This window comes from Syngnathus acus, chromosome 12, assembly GCF_901709675.1.
Source record: "Syngnathus acus chromosome 12, fSynAcu1.2, whole genome shotgun sequence".
Classification (NCBI taxonomy): Eukaryota; Metazoa; Chordata; class Actinopteri; order Syngnathiformes; family Syngnathidae; genus Syngnathus; species Syngnathus acus.
The window spans coordinates 1,006,510-1,020,046 of NC_051097.1; the positions used below are offsets into that span (position 1 = coordinate 1,006,510).

Below are 13,537 nucleotides of genomic sequence, written 5' to 3' on the forward strand. Positions count from 1 at the left end.
ACGCACATAGAGGGTGTTTTCATCATTGCTGGGGACTTTAACCAGGCTAATATGAAGACTATTCTCCCTCATTTTTACCAACACGTGGATTTTCCAACTCGGGGAGAGAACACTCTAGACTTGGTTTACACCAATATAAAAGATGCATTCAGAGCAGCCCCCCGCCCCCATCTCGGCTCTTCAGACCACCTATCTGTTATGCTAATCCCTGCATACAGGTCCCTGCTGATCAGAGCAAAACCCACAGTGAAGCAGGTGAGGGTGTGGTCTGAGGGGGCCATGGAGGCACTCCAGGACTGCTTTGAGTGCTCTGACTGAGACATGTTCAAATCAGCAGCAACATATGACAACCAGATCAACATTGATGAGTACGCCATGACTGTGTCAGCCTACATCAACAAATGCACCGAGGACGTCAGCACCACTAAGAACATCATCACCCGGGCCAACCAACGACCCTGGTTGACTGAGGAGGTACGTCAAACGCTACGAGCACGGAACTCAGCCTTCAAGTCTGGCGACAAGGAGGCACTGAGGACAGCGAGAGCCAACTTGAACCGTGCCATCAGGACAGCGAAGCGGAGCCACAGTCGGAAAATTCAGGATCTTTTCCACGACGCCAACAACACCAGGAATATGTGGCAAGGCATACGGGCGATTACAGACTACAACTCCCCCTCCCCCCCAGTGGGTGAAGTTGATGCTGACTTCCTTAATGGACTAAATAACTTCTTTGGGAGGTACGAGGCACTAAACAGCACTCCAGCAGTTAAAACTGTTCCCCATCAGGAAGAGGAGGCACTCTGCCTTGACTCAGCCGACGTGTTGAAGACTCTGAGGAGAGTCAACCCACGTAAGGCCCAGGCCCCGACAACATACCTGGGCGGGTGTTCAGGGAATGTGCAGGTCAGCTGGCTGGTGTCATCACAGACATTTTTAACACCTCGCTGGGCAAGCCACAGTGCCAGCATGCTTCAAGACTGCCTCCATCATTCCGGTGCCGAAGAAACCTCAAATCACCTCATTTAATGACTACCGGCCTGTTGCACTGACTCCCATCACGATGAAGTGCTTCGAAAGGCTGCTTAAAGATCACATCGTCTCCAGACTCCCCCCAACATTCGACCCGTTCCAGTTTGCCTACCGGCAGAACCGCTCCACTGAGGATGCCATCTCCTCCGTTTTTCACCTGAGTCTGGCTCACCTGGAGGAGAAGAACACCCATGTGCGGATGCTGTTCCTGGACTTCAGTTCAGCGTTTAACACCATCATCCCACGGCATCTGGTAGGAAAACTGGAACACCTGGGCTTCAGCACCCCCCTTCGCAACTGGCTGCTAGACTTCCTCACCAACAGACCTCAGTCAGTCCGGGTCGGACAGAACACCTCCGATGTCATCACCCTCAGCACAGGCTCCCCTCAGGGCTGCGTCCTGAGCCCCCTGCTGTTCACCCTGATGACACACGACTGCGTCCCTAGGTTCACCACCAATCACATCGAGAAGTTCGCAAACGACACTACGGTGGTGGGCCTCATCAGAGACAACAACGACCTGGACTACAGAGAGGAGGTGGAGCAGTTGGTGGGCTGGTGCAGAGACAACAGCCTGATCCTGAATGTGGAGAAGACGAAGGAGATCATCATCGACTTCAGGAAAAAACAGCCTCACCACGCTCCACTGATCATCAACAGCTCAGCTGTGGAGCTGGTCAGCAGCACCAAATTCCTGGGGGTCCACATCACAGACGACCTCACCTGGACTGTAAACACCACGGCACTGGTCAAGAGGGCACAGAAGTGCTTGTACTTCCTGCGGAGGATGAGGAGAGCCCACCTGCCCCCACCCATCATGAGGACGTTCTACAGAAGCACCATAGAGAGCATTCTGACAAGCTGTCTCTCTGTGTGATGTGGAGGCAGCAGCGCCTCCGATTGGAAGAACGTGAGGATAGTGGTGAGGACAGCAGAGAGGATCATCAGGGCTCCTCTTCCCTCCATTCAGGACATTTCATCTCAGCGCTGCGTGTCTCGAGCCCGTAACATCATCAGTGACCCATCACACCCCCACCATGGACTGTTCTCCCTGCTGCCCTCTGGGAAGAGGTTTCGCAGCATCCGGTGCAGGTCCACCAGGTTCTGCAACAGCTTTTTGCCTGTTGTCATCAGACTGTTGAACATTTGAACTGTTGAACTCTAAACTGGATTCTGCATCACACATACACAGAACTGAACATTATGACACTACGAACCACTATCTTGCACTGCCAACTTTGCTGAACTTTTATAATCCATGTAAATTTAAAAGTACGCAACCTGGTTTAGCATTCCTCTGCACACTTTTTAAATACTGTTTTGTTTCCTTGCACTATTACATATTTATCACTGCTGCACTTTATACTTATTTTATTTTATATTTTTATATAGTATGTTATTTTTATTCAACCGCAATATCACTGCATTGTTGTAATTTCGTTTTGTATGCACCCTGTGCAGACAAAATGACAATAAAGTTTGTCTAAGTCTAAGTCAATAGATATCAGAACTGCTACCTCAGAAGAAACATTTATTGCCGTGCTGACATGCCCCGGCGGCCCAGCGCGAGGGCATTCGCACATTGCTCAGAGGCACGCCCTGCGCATTTAGTGCTCATTGTCCCAAATCCTGAACGGCAGTGCTTTTTTCCTACGTGCGCGGCACCCAGCCGCGCACCCGGCACTTGTTCTCGTGCGCGGTTGTGTTAAGTCTCCACTCTCGCCCTGCTGACCGGCTCTGCGCTAGACCTCTGAGGTCGCCAGTACGGAGCTGCTAACGGTCAGTCCTCACCTTTGTGTCTGCTTTGACACGCACGCCTGCCACCTGCCTGATTCTCGTTTGCCTGACCCGCTGTGTAACGAGATGCCCGCACGACGCGAGCTTGCTGACCAGCTCGTCAGCTTGCCTCATCATCCTGCTCTGCCGGCATTCCAGCCCTCCTTGTTTCCTTTAAACTTTCCCTAAATAAAGAGCCCGTGTTGCATTTGGTTGTCCTGCCTGCTTTGTGACAACAAAACGAAGCGCGAATCAGCGATGCTGCTGATTCTGCTGACACAAACAAAGTAGAGCAGGGGATACGTAGCAGGAGATTGAGATAAAGCCTGGTTAGAGCTGCTTTTACAGCTCTAAGCAAATCATCGGCAAGGATACAGATTAACATGTTCCCCTTGGTCTCCTACCGGCCAATAGTGTGCTGTAAAGTCATATGGGCAGACAACCCCCCCCCCCCCGGAAGAGAAGCGAAAAAAAATATTGGCCCCCGGGCCCCTTCACGTTACTAAATCTGGCCCTCCTTGCAAAAAGTTTGGACACCCCTGCTTTATAGGCTAACAATAGGGAGCTGCTGTCCTGCCTGCCAATTTCAGCAGGTGCGGTGTACTGTTTGATGAGTTTTCATGCAGTTTTAGGTCCACAAAAATGTGATTCATTCACAGAATAATAGCAAAAGAAAATTTAAAATGATTTCTACAAAAACAATAGGGACAATAGCAACAGTTACTGCTCGGGCCCTATTAATAATTAATAATAATTTCTACAAAAATAATAGAGACCTCGCAGCCGTCGCTGCTCCCTGATAACTGATAACGGACATCCCAAGTCTCCCGGAAGTTCCGGGAGTCTCCCTGATATGGATGCTCGCGAGTCGGATCAAAATATCCCGGATTTTAGACTACGCTGATTGGTTTAGTCAGCAAAACAAGCCAATACGTTTTGGTGTGGGAGGGTTCGGTTTACTCTCCCACTGTTGTCACCTCAGTTACCACGCAAGTCAGTGCATGCTGCAAGATGGCAGAGGATGAATCCTCGAATAAAAAAACAAAAACACAAAACTCGTTTTACAGTAGAATATACAAATATATATCAGGGATGAGAATGTCAAATGTGAAAAAACACAGAAAAGTAGCAGGGGGAGGAAATTATATATATCATTGAAGATTTATTCTTTAACAATATCATGACAATAGCCTAACATTAGCTTACATGTAACATGTTACTTTCTAAACCCACATGCTTGTAAAAGTAAAAACGTACCTTTGTGTTTTTTTGTTTCGATGTGCTCCTTAATGTTCCTAGCGCCGCGACCTCCATAGTTTATCACATCTTGACAAAGAATGCAAAAAACCTTCCCCGGAACATCTAATTTACGGATATGTTCCGTCAGGCAGGTGGTTACGGACTGTGTTCCGAGTTGTAAGATGACGCTGCTCTCGAGCCATGCCCATCTGAAGCAGTTCTTGATCTCGTTCGACTTGTCTACTTTCCTGGCACGATCCTCATCTTTTTTTCTCTAAAACGTTCGCCATGCAGGCGAAAACCTTTGCTGATTAGGCAAATGAGTAGGCTAATGATGTGACGAAAGTAGCGCCAAAATGCTGCCGAAAATAAGGCGGATGTTGTCGCAATACAGCTGCCAGCCGGCCACCCCATATATAAAAACAATTTTCTCAACGGATCTACACGATTCACGAAAATGATACTTCCGACGGAAAAAAACACAGAAATCCGCGGATCATTCTCATCCCTGATATATCCCTGTTGAGTTAAAGTGAAGAATTATGACACCGTGGCAAATTGACTTCCATATTACCCATGGCAGATTTAATGATTGTAAAATACATGCCAAGGTAGGCTAAGTTTTACACGCCATCACTTGGGTTTATTTCTGCAGGTTAAATGCTGTCATGATATTGAGCAAAACTTATGAAAGACTTCTGTATTAATGCATATGGCGTTACTATAAGTGGTATAGAGCTATCAAACTATATCCTACCTAAGACTTTAAATAATCCCCAATTTATTACAGTCAAACCTCTACATACGATTATACGATTGCTTAAACATACATATTTTTTTAACATATGATGTGAAATGTTATCAAATATTTGTCTCAGCATCGGAAGTAATTCCCAACATACGACATCATCATGGTAATCCCGCTTGATGGCGGCACGTCAGGATGATGTCAGTGAGCGTCCCAAGAAGGTTAACGCAAATGTAGTGGTAAAAAAAGGAAGGTGATGATTTCCTGACAATTAAAACAAGAAATAACAGGAGAACATGAGCACGGAGTGATCTTGCGAAACAATATGGCCGTAAAAATGTGTCAACAATTTCGACGATCATTAAGCAGACGGAAGCCCTCAAAGCGGTCAAGCCATCCAAGGGGATCGGCATCATCTCTAAACGTCGCAGCCCTACCCTGGAAAAGATGGAACGCCTTTTGCTTGTGTGGATAAAGGACAAGGAGAATGCTGGCGAAATCATGATCGAAACGATCATAAGTTAGAAGGTCAGTGCCAAATATTGTGTTATGTTAACGTTATGCAAGTCAGATAAAAAACAAACTGAAAAATATAAAATATACATTAAATATAAAATTAAAAAGCTAAGTTAGTTTGAAGTCCACATACTGTAAGTTAAAGTACGTTATGGAACTTATGTACCTCTATGTGTCTCTAAGGTAGTAACAATAAAACCTCTTTTTATTTATTATTTCTTTGTAATGTATTTCTTTTTACATCACTGATAATGCATTTCTTTTTTGCTATGTGTAATTATCTGCAGAATCTATTAGACTTAGATTTAGACTTAGACAAACTTTATTGTCATTTTGTCAACACTAGGTGTGCACAAAACGAAATTTCGTTGCATACGGCTTTCAACAATGTAGTGGTATTTCGGCTGGTTAAAAAGTAACATTCTATATAAAAATATGAAATAAGATAATTATAAAGTACAAAGTGCAGCAGTGATAAAGTATGTAAACAGTGCAGGAGACAAAAGCAGTATTTACAAGTGTGCAGAGGAATGCTACGTTTGAATGTTCAACAGTCTGACGACAGCAGGGAAAAAACTATTGCAGAACCTGGTGGACCTGCAGCGGATGCTGCGAAACCTCTTCCCAGAGGGCAGCAGGGAGAACAGTCCATGGTGGGGGTGTGATGGGTCACTGATAATATTACGGGCTCGGGACACGCAGCGCTGGGATGACAAGTCCTGAATGGAGGGAAGAGGAGCCCCGATGATCCTCTCTGCTGTCCTCACCACTCTCCTCAGGTTCTTCCAATCGGAGGCGCTGCAACCTCCACACCACACCGAGAGACAGCTTGTCAGAATGCTCTCTATGGTGCTTCTGTAGAACGTCCTCATGATGGGTGGGGGCAGGTGGGCTCTCCTCATCCTCCGCAGGAAGTACAAGCGCTTCTGTGCCCTCTTGACCAGTGTTGTGGTGTTCACAGTCCAGGTGAGGTCGTCTGTGATGTGGACTCCCAGGAATTTAGTGCTGCTGACCACATCCACAGCTGAGCTGTTGATGATCAGTGGAGCGTGGTGAGGCTGGTTCTTCCTGAAGTCGACGATGATCTCCTTCGTCTTCTCCACATTCAGGATCAGGCTATTTTCGCTGCACCAGCCCACCAACTGCTCCACCTCCTCTCTGTAGTCCAGGTCGTTGTTGTCCCTGATGAGGCCCACCACCGTTGTGTCGTCTGCAAACTTCACGATGTGATTGGTGGTGAACCTGGGGGCGCAGTCGTGTGTCATCAGGGTGAACAGCAGGGGGCTCAGGACGCAGCCCTGAGGGGAGCCTGTGCTGAGGGTGATGACATCTGAGGTGTTCTGTCCGACCCGGACTGACTGAGGTCTGTTGGTGAGGAAGTCTAGCAGCCAGTTCCGAAGGGGGGTGCTGAAGCCCAGGTGTTCCAGTTTTTCCACCAGATGTTGTGGAATGATGGTGTTAAACGCTGAGCTAAAGTCCAGGAACAGCAACCGCACGTGGGTGTTCCTCTCCTCCAGGTGAGCCAGGCTCAGGTGAAGAACGGAGGAGATGGCATCCTCAGTAGAGCGGTTCTGCCGGTAGGCAAACTGGAACGGATCGAATGTTGGGGGGAGTCTGGAGACGATGTGATCTTTGAGCAGCCTTTCGAAGCACTTCATCATGATGGGAGTCAGTGCCACAGGTCTGTAGTCATTCAATGAGGTGATTTGAGGTTTCTTCGGCACCGGAATGATGGAGGCACTTTGGCTTGGTCCAGCGAGATGTTAAAAATGTCTGTGATGACACCAGCCAGCTGGCCTGCACATTCCTTGAACACCCGCCCAGGTATGTTGTCGGGGCCTGGGGCCTTACGTGGGTTGACTCTTCTCAGAGTCTTCCACACGTCGGCTGAGTCAAGGCAGAGGGCCTCCTCTTCCTGGTGGGGAACAGTTTTAACTGCAGGAGTGCTGTTTAGTGCCTCAAAACGCCCAAAGAAGTTATTTAGACCAGTGGTCCCCAACCTTTTTTGCGCCACGGACCGGTTACATGTCAGAAATATTTTCGCGGACCGGCATTTATATAAATAAATAATATATTTATATAAATAAATAAATAAATAAATAATACATTTATAATAAATATATAAATACGATGAAATAAAATGATACGACTGACATAAAAACAAGTACAAATGACAAAAATAAAACTCACCATTACGTTGAATTAGTGGGAGCACTGAGTTTGTTTCTCAGAAACGAGCCGGTCCCATCTAGACGTAATCGGAGACAATGACACCCGAAGTAATTCAGGTTTGTCTTTTATTGCAGGATGCTTGGTCTCCATGTGTTGAAGCAGTTTTGAATGCTTCATTGCCTGGTTAGTTAGCCTGTCGCCACATATTAGCTGTGCGGGCTCGACTGGGGAAACATGTCACGTGACCGGGACGAGTGTCTTGACCTGAATTAATTCATCGTCGATAAAAAAAATTTTTTTTTTCTGTGCGGCTTGGCGGCCCGGTACCAAGTGACCCACGGACCGGTACCGGTCCGCGGCCCGGTGGTTGGGGACCACTGATTTAGACCATTTAGGAAGTCAGCATCAACCTCACCCACCGGGGGGGAGGGTAAGTTGTAGTCCGTGATCGCCCGTATGCCTTGCCACATACTCCTGGTGTTATTGGCGTCGTGGAAAAAGTCCTGAATTTTTCGACTGTGGCTTCGCTTCGCTAGCCTGATGGCACGGTTCAAGTTGGCTCTCGCTGTCCTCAGTGCCTCCTTGTCGCCAGACTTGAAGGCTGAGTTCCGTGCTCGTAGCGTATGACGTACATCCTCAGTCATCCAGGGTCGTTGGTTGGCTCGGGTGATGATGTTCTTAGTGGTGCTGACGTCCTCGGAGCATTTGTTGATGTAGGCTGACACAGTCATGGCGTACTCATCAATGTCGATCTGATTGTCATATGTTGCTGCTGATTTGAACATGTCCCAGTCAGAGCACTCAAAGCAGTCCTGGAGTGCCTCCATGGCCCCCTCAGACCACACCCTCACCTGCTTCACTGTGGGTTTTGCTCTGATCAGCAGGGGCCTGTATGCAGGGATTAGCATAACAGATAGGTGGTCTGAAGAGCCGAGGTGGGGGCGGGGGGCTGCTCTGAATGCATCCTTTATATTGGTGTAGACCAAGTCCAGAGTGTTCTCTCCCCGAGTTGGAAAATCCACGTGTTGGTAAAAATGAGGGAGAATAGTCTTCATGCTAGCCTGGTTGAAGTCCCCAGCAATGATGAAAACCCCCTCTGCGTGCGTGGATTGCAGCTCACTGATTGTCCGATAGAGAACCCTCATGGCCTCTTTAGTATTAGCGCTAGGAGGCACGTACACAGCCGTGATGCTAACAACAGTAAACTCTCTGGGCAGGTAGAAGGGTCTGCAGTTAACAGTCAAAAGCTCGATGTCCGAAGAGCAGAAGCTGGCGACAGATCTAGCATTTTTGCACCAGTTGTTGTTGATGTAGACACACAGCCCACCTCCTCGGGATTTACCGCTTAGCTCGCTGTTTCTGTCGGCGCGGAATGTAGCGAGCCCCTCCAGGCTAACGGCGTTGTCCGGTATTGATGAGTTCAGCCATGTCTCCGTCAGGATGAGAGCGCAGCTGTTTCTAACTTCCCTCTTTGAAGAGAGTTCCAGTTGTAGATGGTCCATTTTATTATCCAGTGAGCGGACGTTGGAGAGGAAGATGGATGGGAGCGGCGGTTTGTAGGGGTTAGCTTTAAGCTTAGCCGTTAGCCCACCTCGACAGCCGCGCTTTCGCCGCCGGTCACACCGCCTACGCTTACTCCTCCTCCGGCGTGTGCTGCCCGGCGAGCCCGCTGCATCGTGAGCTTCTGGGGCTAGCGCCCTAAGCACTCCGAGGCTACGCAAATAGACTAGGGTAGTTGTGGCTACGAGTCCGAAAACACTTGATGACCGTACCTCCAGCAGGCGCTGGCGATCATACACTAATCTACTGGATGGATAAACTAAACTTTGTGTTGTTTGTAGTGTCCTAGGCGACATATTTTGTGAAAATACTCGTCGGTTGTTGAGACTCGTAGCGGCCGCGGCCAACTGGGGCGCCGCCATCTTGAAAACATCAAGGGAATTAGGGAATTATCATTGTTCTTTTGGCTGTGGAACGAATCAAACAAATTCCAGTGTATTCATATGGGAATATTTGATCCAAAATACGACCATTTCACATACGAAGCAGGCTCCGGAACAATTAAATCATATGTAGAGGTCTGACTGTATATTAATAGATGTAGGCTAAATTAACTAAGGGTAAATTAATTGTACAAAATATGTAGAAATGATAGGCCTAATTTATAATTTATAGGCTTTATTCTTTAGGGACCACACCATAATAGGGACTGTAACTGTAAGCTAAGAGCTCTTACAGTTCCTGCAGCAAAGTAAGGCTGCTCAATCTCAGTTCTTTTCTGCAGAAAAGCTGTTGGTGGTTCTACCCAATTCCAATTGTGATCTGAGGAAGCATTCAGTTTGGAGTGTCATATCAAAACAGAAGTCAAGTGTCAGATGCCTCACCAAACTCTTGTGAACCTGATTAACAAATTGTAAAATTTGTAAGATTAACAAATTCAATGATGACCTTGAAGTGGCAGGGAAATTGCGAGGTTAGGTGGTCAGTAAGCATCTACCTGAAATGATTTTTTGGAATTGGGGCGTCTGCAACTATTACTGCGAGCAACAATAATAATAACAATAAAATAAGCATTTCCCTGAAAGGAGTTTTTGGAACTTGGGATGTCTATGGCCGGTAGTGACTATAAAGCAACCCTAGCCACATCGGGTACTTACTTGCACGTCGGGGTACTAACTAGCACGCTCGTGTTTAGGTGAACCACGATTCGACATTTGACGTGAAAACGTTGAAAGGTCGCACTTGGTTCCTCTTACGTGAACATCGACAAGGATACGTTCGTGTCGACCAAGACGGTTTTATACAATAGTCCTTTCTTTTTTTTTTTTAACACAAGGAAGTTCCGTTTGAAGTTAGATGACGCGAAGCGTCGTTTAAACGTGCTAAACCACATCTACATTGTAAACAAGAAACGATAAATGCACCAATTCACCCTATTCTAAGTAATATATTTAAACATTACCTGGTTTGATCGCGCCCCACTATTACAGCGGCCGCTCAGAATTCATTTGAACATTGTGAATAAAATATTCCAAGTGAATCTGACGTATAAATAAAGTAACGCTCCGATGGTCACATAAACGACATTACTGCTTTCCGTTTACGTCTTCTTTTCTCATGTTTTGCAGCTTGCTTTCCGGCGCACTACTGCCACTTTCAGTTCCGGAGTGTGGATAACGGTCACTAACAGAGGAATCACAAATAAATTAGTCAGGATGCACTTGTGTTTTCGGCATACGCGTCATTCACATCGAAACACGGAGAATAAAAATACTGTAATATCTATCCTTCCACCCATTAATAGTGCAAACACATACAGGTGATGGCCAGTAAATTAGAATTATTTCAGTAATTACATTCAAAAAGTGAAACTTGTACATTCATGCATTTCACACAGACTGATGTATTTTAAATGTTCCTTTCTTTTAATTTTGAAATGTATTAGTGACAACTAATGACAACTCCAACTTCGGTATCTCAAAAAATTAGAATACAGTATCTCAAAGAATTAGAACATTACTTGTTACATCAAAATGTTGCCTAACTCTATGTATGTACAGCACTCAATACTTGGTCAGGGCTCCTTTTGCCTCAATTACTGCATTAATGTGGCGTGGTATGGAGTCGATCAGTCTGTGGCACTGCTCATGTGTTATGAGAGCCCAGGTTGCTCTGACCGTCGCCTTCAGCTCCTCTGCATTGTTGGGTCTAGCCGCAGGGATGTCAAAGTCAAATACACCGACGGCCAAAAAAACAAATTTGCTACAAGCCGAGGGCCGGACTGGTTAAATGCTTATTAAATCATATTGAAATGAACACAGCCTTTTGAACAAAGACCCAACACATTGTTTTCTAAAACAAAATATTAATATCATTATTATTAATAAACCTTTATATTATAATAAACCCCCTCCGTGAGTCGTCACCTTATCGTGGTGGAGGGGTTTGCGTGTCCCTATGATACTAGGAGCCATGTTGTCTGGGGCTTCATGCCCCTGGTAGGGTCACCCATGGCAAACGGGTCCTAGGTGAGGGGCCAGACAAAGCACGGCTCACACAAGCCCCTTATGAAGAAAAACATAAATGGATTTCGTTTTCCCTCGCCCGGACGCGGGTAACCGGGGCCCCCCTCTGGAGCCAGGCCTGGAGGCGGGGCTCGAAGGCGAGCGTCTGGTGGCCGGGCCTTCGCCCATGGGGCCCGGCCAGGCACAGCCCGAAAAGGAAACGTGGGTCCCCCTTCCCATGGGCTCACCACCTGGTCTGATCCCCGGCTGCAGAAGCTGGCTCTTGGGACATGGAATGTCACCTCTCTGACTGGAAAGGAGCCCGAGCTGGTGTGCGAGGCAGAAAAGTTCCGACTACACATAGTCGGACTTGCCTCCACACACAGTTTGGGTTCCGGTACAAGCCCTCTCGAGAGGGGCTGGACTCTCTTCCACTCTGGAGTTGCCCACGGTGAGAAGCATCGAGCAGGTGTGGGTATACTTATTGCCCCCCGGCTGGGCGCCTGCATATTGGGGTTCACCCCGGTGAACGAGAGGGTAGCCTCCCTACGCCTTCGGGTGGGGGGACGGGTCCTGACTGTTGTTTGTGTCTATGCACCAAACGGCAACTCAGAGTACCCACACTTCTTGGGGTCCCTGGAGGAAGTGCTGGAGAGCGCTCCTTCTGGGGACTCCATCGTTCTACTGGGTGACTTCAATGCTCACGTGGGCAATGACAGTGAGACCTGGAAGGGCGTGATTGGGAGGAACGGCCCCCCCGATCTGAACCCGAGTGGTGTTCTATTATTGGACTTCTGTGCTCGACACGGATTTTCTATAATGAACACCATGTTCAAACATAAGGGTGTCCATGTGTGCACTTGGCACCAGGACACCCTAGGCCGCAGTTCGATGATCGACTTTGTAGTCGTGTCATCGGATTTGCGGCCGCATGTTTTGGACACTCGGGCGAAGAGAGGGGCGGAGCTGTCTACTGATCACCACCTGGTGGTGGGTTGGCTCCGATGGTGGGGGAAGATGCCGGTCCGACCTGGCAGACCCAAACGCTCTGTGAGGGTCTGCTGGGAACGTCTGGCGGAATCCCCTGTCAGGAAGAGCTTCAACTCCCACCTCCGGCAGAGCTTTTCCCACGTCCCGGGGGAGGCGGGGGACATTGAGTCCGAGTGGACCTCGTTCCGCGCCTCCATTGTTGAGGCGGCCGACCGGAGCTGTGGCCGTAAGGTCATTGGTGCCTGTCGTGGCGGCAATCCCCGAACCCGCTGGTGGACACCGGCGGTAAGGGATGCCGTCAAGCTGAAGAAGGAGTCCTATCGGGCCGTTTTGGCCTGCAGGACTCCGGAGGCAGCTGACAGGTACCGGATGGCCAAGCGGAACGCGGCTTCGGCGGTTGGTGAGGCAAAAACCTGGGCGTGGGAGGAGTTTGGCGAGGCCATGGAGAATGACTTCTGGACAGCTTCGAGGAAATTCTGGTCCACCATCCGGTGTCTCAGGAGGGGGAAGCAGCGCAACGTCAACACTGTTTACAGTGGGGATGTCGTGCTGCTGACCTTGACTTGGGACCTTGCGAGTCGGTCGGGAGAATACTTCGAAGACCTCCTCAATTCCACCTACACGCCTTCCATTGTGGAAGCAGGGCCTGGAGACTCTGAGGCGGACTCTCCAATCTCTGGGGTCGAAGTCACTGAGGTAGTTAAAAAACTCCTCGGTGGTAAGGCCCCGGGGGTGGATGAGATCCGCCCGGAGTACTTAAGGGCTCTGAATGTTGTGGGGCTGTCATGGCTGACACGCCTCTACAACATTGCGTGGACATCGGGGACAGTGCCTCTGGATTGGCAGACTGGGGTGGTGGTTCCCCTCTTTAAGAAGGGGGACCGGAGGGTGTGTTCCAATTACAGGGGAATCACACTCCTCAGCCTCCCTGGTAAGGTCTATTCAGGGGTTCTGGAGAGGCGGGTCCGTCGGGAGGTCGAACCTCGGATTCAGGAGGAGCAGTGTGGCTTTCGTCCTGGCCGTTGAACGGTGGACCAGCTCTCACTGGAGCGGTTCGCAG

The 13,537-nt window shown here is 48.5% G+C and overlaps 1 protein-coding gene and 1 long non-coding RNA gene across 6 annotated transcripts in view; both read right to left on the bottom strand.

The window, feature by feature from the left end:
- Positions 1 to 10,631, bottom strand: part of mapkap1 (MAPK associated protein 1) — a 75,193-nt gene extending 64,562 nt beyond the window's left edge. For 2 of the 5 annotated variants that reach the window (XM_037265831.1, XM_037265829.1), the window contains exon 1: positions 10,446 to 10,629. The gene's annotated coding sequence lies outside the window, so the exon portion shown is untranslated. Of the gene's footprint in view, positions 1 to 10,445 lie in introns of all 5 variants that reach the window. The other 3 variants (XM_037265835.1, XM_037265832.1, XM_037265833.1) reach the window with 2 other exon arrangements.
- LOC119131444 overlaps positions 1 to 13,537 on the bottom strand; it is a 546,859-nt gene that overhangs the window by 286,708 nt on the left and 246,614 nt on the right. The window lies entirely within an intron of this gene.